The following is a 6873-nucleotide window of genomic DNA, read 5'->3' as shown; positions in this document are numbered from 1 at the left end:
TCACTCCAATCTTCCAGCATTCATTTACTCAGTGAATATTTATCGGTGCCCACTGGGGACTTTGATAGCACTGGAAACAGAGTCGCACTCTGGGCTTGAAACAGGGAGACCAAGGCCTTATTGTATAATCTCAGCCAAATATGATAACTGCACCAGCACGTCCCTGTAGGTCCTCTGGCCTCTCTCCAGTCCTCTCTGGGGCCTTGGAAACCCTAAATCACACCCACTCCCCACCTCGGCCTGCTGGAAAACCTGTTTCTGGCTCTCTGGAGCTCTTAGGAAAAACACCACTCCTCACCTGGCCTACAAGGTGGTTCTGTCAGGCCTCTACCCACCTGTCCAGCCACATCTCCCACCATTCCCCTCACCTCCATCTAGCAAAACTGGCTTTCTCTCAGTCCCTCAAATATTCTCACCTTACTTCCAACCACAGGGCCCTTGCCCTAGCTGTTCCCTGGTCTATAATGCCCTTCCCTTGCATCTCCCCAAGGCTGGTCTCTTCTGATCATTTAGGTCTCTGTTTAAATGTCTCCTCCTCTGAGAGACCTTCCCAGAGCACCTCCATGCCCTTTCATCTCTGGCCCATGGCTCCATTTTATTTATTTAATTTTGGGGGGGTTGTGGTGGTATGTGTGTGCTATGTGGCATGCAGGATCTTAGTTCCCTGACCAGGGATTGAACCCAAGCACCCTGCAGTGGAAGTGCAGAGTCTTAACCACTGGACCAGAAGTCCTGTTTTATTTATTTTAAATATCACTCCTCTCTGATATTTCCCAAAAACTGGCCTAAGCTTGCTCAATCTTTGTGGAATGAGTGAATGCACAGACTGTGAGCTGTCAGGAGCAAGATATCCCAGCCTAGTGAATGCCTTGAGGAGATAGCTGTCCCACTGTAGAGGAGGTAGAAGGGCTGGCACTAAAGGACAAATTAAGAAATTGCAAAATAGAGGAAAAGGGTGTCTGGTGGAAGGAACAGCAGGGGCAAAGGCCTAGAGGTGGGTGAGGTAGAGAACCCAGCATGTCCTGGTTCCTCTGTCTTCCTCTCCCACCCCAATCCCCTCACTCATTCCATTCTGGCTGCATGACCTCCTCACTGCTCCTCACACATGCCAATTCCTACCTCAGGGCCTTTGCACTGGCTGTTCTCACTGCCTGCAATGCTTTTCCTTCTCATCTTGGCATTCTCTCTTTCTCACTCTATTTCCATCTCTACTTAAATGTCACCTTCTTAGAGAAGTTCTCCCTGATAGCATCTCCACCTAAAAGAAGGCTTACTCCATCCCTACGAAACTCCACATAGTTTGAGTTTTCTTCCTTGCAAATGTTAATAAATTTGACTTTACTAGTTTCTTTTTCTTCTAACTTCACCAGGAAGATGTCAGCTCCCAGAGGGCAGTGATCATTGTCTTGTTCACTGCTGGGTCCCTGACTCCTGGAACAGAGCCTAGCACACAGAAGGTACTCAAAGAATAGCTGCTGGATGAATAGAGGGATGAACAAACCATCATAAAGCGTGGCTGGAGGTGTTTTGTGTTTTTTTTTTTACTGATGATGAACCTGAAGTAGAGGGAAGGCTCCCAATGTTGCAAATGGTGAGACTGGAATTCAGACTTGACCCTGAGGACTGTGGGAACCACTGGTGGATTCTTAGCAGGGGAGGAACCGAGTGAGGATTATTTCTCAAAAGATAAGGCTCTTTGCAAACTAAGTCTCCACCTGTCCGGGCCTGAGAAAAGCAATGGGATTAGATTCATCTGACACCAGAAGAACTCAATGTATCAAGAAGGCAAAACTCAAAAACATCTTGTGGGGGAGGAGGATTAAAAAAAAAAGTTTACAAAAATTATATAGTTTGATATTGTTTATATCAATTACAAAAAAACAGAATGTGAACCCTACCTCGTAGGGTTGCTGGGAAGTTTAAATGAATTAATTTTTGTAAAGCACAGAATAGGGGTACAGTAATTGTTCTGTATCATTATTTTTATTGAGGATGTTTCTGTAGTGGGGGAGGGGAGTGGAGTTGAGAAAGTGAACAGAAGTGACTTCCACTTTAACAATAATGTGTTATGTCTTATTTTAAATTAGTGATTATTTTGATTGAGGTACAACTTACATATGGTAAAGTACACTGATCTTTTGATGTGCATCTCCGTGAATTTGCATATAGGTATACACCCCTGTGGGCACCACCCTGGCCACTCCCTTGCTGCCTAAGTTTTACTTGTGTTCTTTCCCAGGCAACCTCCTCCTGTAGATTTTTGTTTGGTTGGTTGTTTATTTATTTATTTATTTATTTATTTAAATTTATTGGCTGCATTGGGTCTTTGTTGCTGCCCTCGGGCTTTCTGTAGTTGTGGAGAGCAAGGGCTACTCTTCATTGCAGTCTGCAGGCTTCTTATTGCCGTGGCTTCTCTTGTTGCGGAGCACTGGCTTTAGGCACACGGGCTTCAGTAATTGTGGCATGTGGGCTCAGTAGTTGTGGCTTGTGGGCTCTAGAGTGCAGGCTTGGTAGTTGTGACACACAGGCTTAGTCGCTCCGTGGCAGGTGGGATCTTCCTGGACCAGGGCTTGAACCTGTGTCCCCTGCATTGGCAGGTGGATTCTTAACCACTGCGCCACCAGGGAAGCCCCCTCCTCATGTAGATTCTATCACCATAGACTAATTTTGCCTGTTCTTGAACTTCATACCTCATGGATTCATTTTATGATTTTTTTAAATGTCTGGATTCTTTCACTCAAAATAAATTTGTTTTGTTTTCTATTAAAATAAAATTCACCCACCATAAAATTCACCCCTTTTAAGTGTATAATCCAGTGATTTTTATGTTTGCAAAGAACATAATGTTTTTAGTATTCATCCATAATGTTGTGTATATCAATAGTTTATTCCTTTTTATTTCTAGTGGTATTCTATGTTGTGGATGGACCACAGTTTCTTTCTCCATTCATTTGTTGATGGACATTTGGGTTGTTTCCAGTTCTGAGCTGTTATGCATAAAGAACATTCACTGTTTGTATCTTTTTGTGGACAGAAAGCGTGTCATCAATTGTTAAGTCTATACCTAGGAAGACTGCTTAGTCATGACACAGGTGCCTGCTCAATCCAATGGGTCTGATCTGGGATGATTTTCCCCCTCCTCCAGGGGGATGTTAGCAATATCTGGAGGCATTTTTGGTTTGGAGACGTTGAGGCATGGTTGCTACTGGTCCTGAGAGGCCAAGGATACTGCAAAACATCCTATAATGCACAGGATGGCTCCCACCACAAAGAAGGATCCAGCCCAAATGTCAAGAGTGCTGAGGTTGAGCTCTGGTTAACCTTATTACAAACTACCAAATCATTTTCCAAAGTGGTTTTCTCATTTTACAAGCCTGCCAGCAGTGGATGAGAATTCTGGTTTCTCCACAGCCTCTCCTCCAGCCTCAGTACTGTGAGTCTTTTCCTTTTTAGACATTTGGGTGGGTGTTTTAAAATCTTCTGTATCTTAAAATAATTCTGAAGTGAATCAAGCCAACATGACAAATGTTAACATTTGTTCATCTGGGGTGGTGGATGTACTTTAGCAGGCTCTGATCTTTTCTGGATTTAAAATTTGTAGGGTTTTTTTGTTTGTTTCCTGTGTTTTTTGTTATTGTTTGTTTGCTTTGAATAGTAGACCCTCACCCACCCCCCCCGCCCCGCCTCCGTGGCTGCATGGATGGTGGGTGTGCTGGGCTTTTTTTTTTTTTTTTTCCCCTGTTTTCCCAGACTTTACTGGACTCAACTGGCTTCTGTCTCCTTCTTCTGCATCATCTCAGATAATCTAATTACTCCAAGCTCACCTCCCACCTGCTTTCCTGGAGCACCTCCACTCTCTCCCAGGGACTGGTTTTCTCTAGGCTTCTAACTTACCTGGTTTTGGCCCCTATCTCCACATGTAGAGGTTTTGGCCATGCCTAATGAAGAGAGATGGCCTGGGCTTGAATCCCTGCCAGCTGTGTGACTTTGGGACTGAGATTAACCCTCTCTAGAGCTCAGGTCAACCACCTGACAATGGATATGGACAATGGATGTGCTAATACACACACCTCATCTGTTCCAGGTGGGGATTAATCTGTTGATATATTTAGATTTCTCAGAACAAGGCTGAGCACCAGGACAGGGACTGGGGTGAGGAGGGGAGGCACTTTCTTCAAACACAAAATTTAAAGGGGTGCCCCAAAATTCCAGATACACATTTTAGCTCAATTTTTTAAAAAATCAAAAGTAATGCAAAAAATCCAAATAAAGACAGGATCAGTAGTTCTGATCGTTTCCTTTTGCCTCAGGTACCAATAAGGCTTGGCTCCATACAGCACTGTTACTGACTCTGTCTTTACTTAAACTTTTGATATTTTGTTCATCATAGATTTTAGATGGATTTTAAAAAGTAATTTTGATTTTTAAATACTGCATTCAAATATTATTTATCTTGATGACTGAGTTTTTTGCTTTTTGTTTTTTGTTTGGTTTGGTTTGGTTTGGTTTTTGGTGCCCCCTTAAATTTTACATGCGTCACCCTCATCCTGGCCCTGCTGGGTACACAAAGAAGTGCTCTATAAGTTTTATGATGTAATTATTATTGCACATACAATATCTACCTTATATTATGTAAAGCTTCCCTCTGATTGACTGGTTTATCTTCATTGGGCTTTTTGGCTGAAATTATACCTCTGATGACTATAGTTCTGATTTTGTCTAGAACATGGACCCTGAGATAGCTTATACTAAATGAAAATGAAATGCTTGAACCTCTTTGGAAAACTGTGGAGAAAGATTTAATTGTGTCAGGGGCTTAGGGAGACCGGAATGCTGGAGCAGGCTTATCGAATGTGTCCTACTTACTTTCCCTCCTCCCCCACCCCCCAAGTCCCCCAATACAAATATAGCTGAGAAAAGACTGAATACCAGGTATGGGCAAGAATTGGGAGTGAGTGGAACTTTGATAGGGTGCTAGTGAGAGTGTAAAGTGGAACCACCACTTAGGAAAACTGTCAGGATCTACTAAAGCTGAATACCTACATGACCTTCCACCCACCATTCCACTCCTAGGTATTTCCCCTAGAGAAGTAAATTTGTGTTCACAAAAATACTTGTACAAGCTTTATTAATAATGGCTAAACAGTGGGAAAACAACAAATGTCCATGTAGAGGTGAATGGAGAAACTATATTGGGTATATTTCTGTACAGCCACACAGTGGAATACTACTCAAGAATGAAAAAGAAGGAATATTGCTGTGTGCAGTGACATGGAAAACCTCAAAACATTTTGTTGAGCAAAAGAAGCTAGGCACAAAAGACAATCTGCTGCATGATTCTGAAACCGCACACCTCAGATTGGGACTTGAACGCACGCGGCCGGGACTCAACCCTGGACAAAGCCCCAGATCTTCCAACTGAGATCATACACGTGGTTGCAGGACTTTAATGAAGCTCAGATTCTTGATGTCTCATCACAGAAAGAATTCAGTGAGAGACAAAGTGATAGGTAAGAGGTTTACTTAGAAACATACTCCTCAGACAGAGTGTGGGCCATCTCAGAAGGTGAGAAAGGGACCAGGGTATGGGGGTTGTCAGTTTGTGTAAGGGTGTGTAATTATATAGGCTAATGAGTGGGTGGAGTATTCTAGCTGTTTCAGGAAGGGGGCGGGGATTTCCAGGAATTGGGCCGCTGCCCTCTTTTGGATGCTCACGGTCAGCCTCAGAAATGTCATGGCACCTGGAAGTCCACTTGTTCGCCACCTTGGACCTATCTTATTCTTATCAGTTTATGTTATGTCCTCAGGCTATGTCATTCTGTCAAAGGTTGCGCTTTGCCCCCTTCTCTTCTTTTTTTTTTTTTTTTTTTGGCACAGGGGCTTAGTTGCTCCGTGGCATGTGGGATCTTCCTGGAGCAGGGATCGAACCCATGTCCTCTGCATTGGCAGGCAGATTCTTAACCACTGCGCCACCTAGGAAGCCCGCCCCCCCCCCCCCCCCCCTTCTCTTCTGTTTCAATTTCATTTACATAAAATTCAAGAACAGACAAAGCTATGGTGATAGGAATCCACACAGTGTCTGCCTGGTAGGGGCAGGAGGAAAGGGGTGTGGTCGGCTTGAGAGGGGCATGGCAGAACTTTCTGGGGTGATGGAAACCATTCCATATCTTCACCAGGCAATTATCACTCGGGTGTCAATCTTTAAAACTCATGGACCTGTCCCTTTTACTATACATTTTAGCTCAACTCAGTAAAGCACTGGGGGGAGAAAAAGGTTGGGAAATTTTAATACAAGGAAAAGTAGAATTAACAATAACAGAAAAGTTTTATGATGAAAACATCCTGGTTTTGGTTTTTTGGCGTTATGACTCTCAGCAAACAAGAATTGTGCTTTAGGACCATTTCTCTCACTCCCACACCCTGAGGGGCTCCTTCCCCACTGCGTGTGCTAAATGTTCCCTCCTCGCTGGAGTCACTCCAAGCTCCTACGCTTTCTCAGAACCTTTTCAGAACCTCCACTCTGCAGGACCAGGATGTCGCGGACGGTTGTCCACTTCGAAAACGGCCCTGTGCCCAACATAGAGGCCATATTTCATAAGGACGAGACACTCACCCCCCGACCCCATATCCGGGCTTCGGTTGCCCGTACTAAATATGGCAGAACACGCGGAGGTCACAACCCCGATCACGTGACAGCGTGCTGGCGGACGCCCGCCTTAGTCAGCCCACTCGGGCGCCTACTTTTAGACTGACCAATGAATCCGAGGCATGAGGCACGCCCTTTTTCCTCTCTCCACCAATAGCTTCCAGACGCCTCCCGCAGAATCCAATCATCGCTTCCGCCTCTTTTGAATGAAAAGCGAGCGGCCCAGT

The sequence above is a fragment of the Hippopotamus amphibius genome, chromosome 15, assembly GCF_030028045.1.
Source record: "Hippopotamus amphibius kiboko isolate mHipAmp2 chromosome 15, mHipAmp2.hap2, whole genome shotgun sequence".
Classification (NCBI taxonomy): domain Eukaryota; kingdom Metazoa; phylum Chordata; class Mammalia; order Artiodactyla; family Hippopotamidae; genus Hippopotamus; species Hippopotamus amphibius.
Note: the sequence above shows the minus strand (reverse complement) of the source record.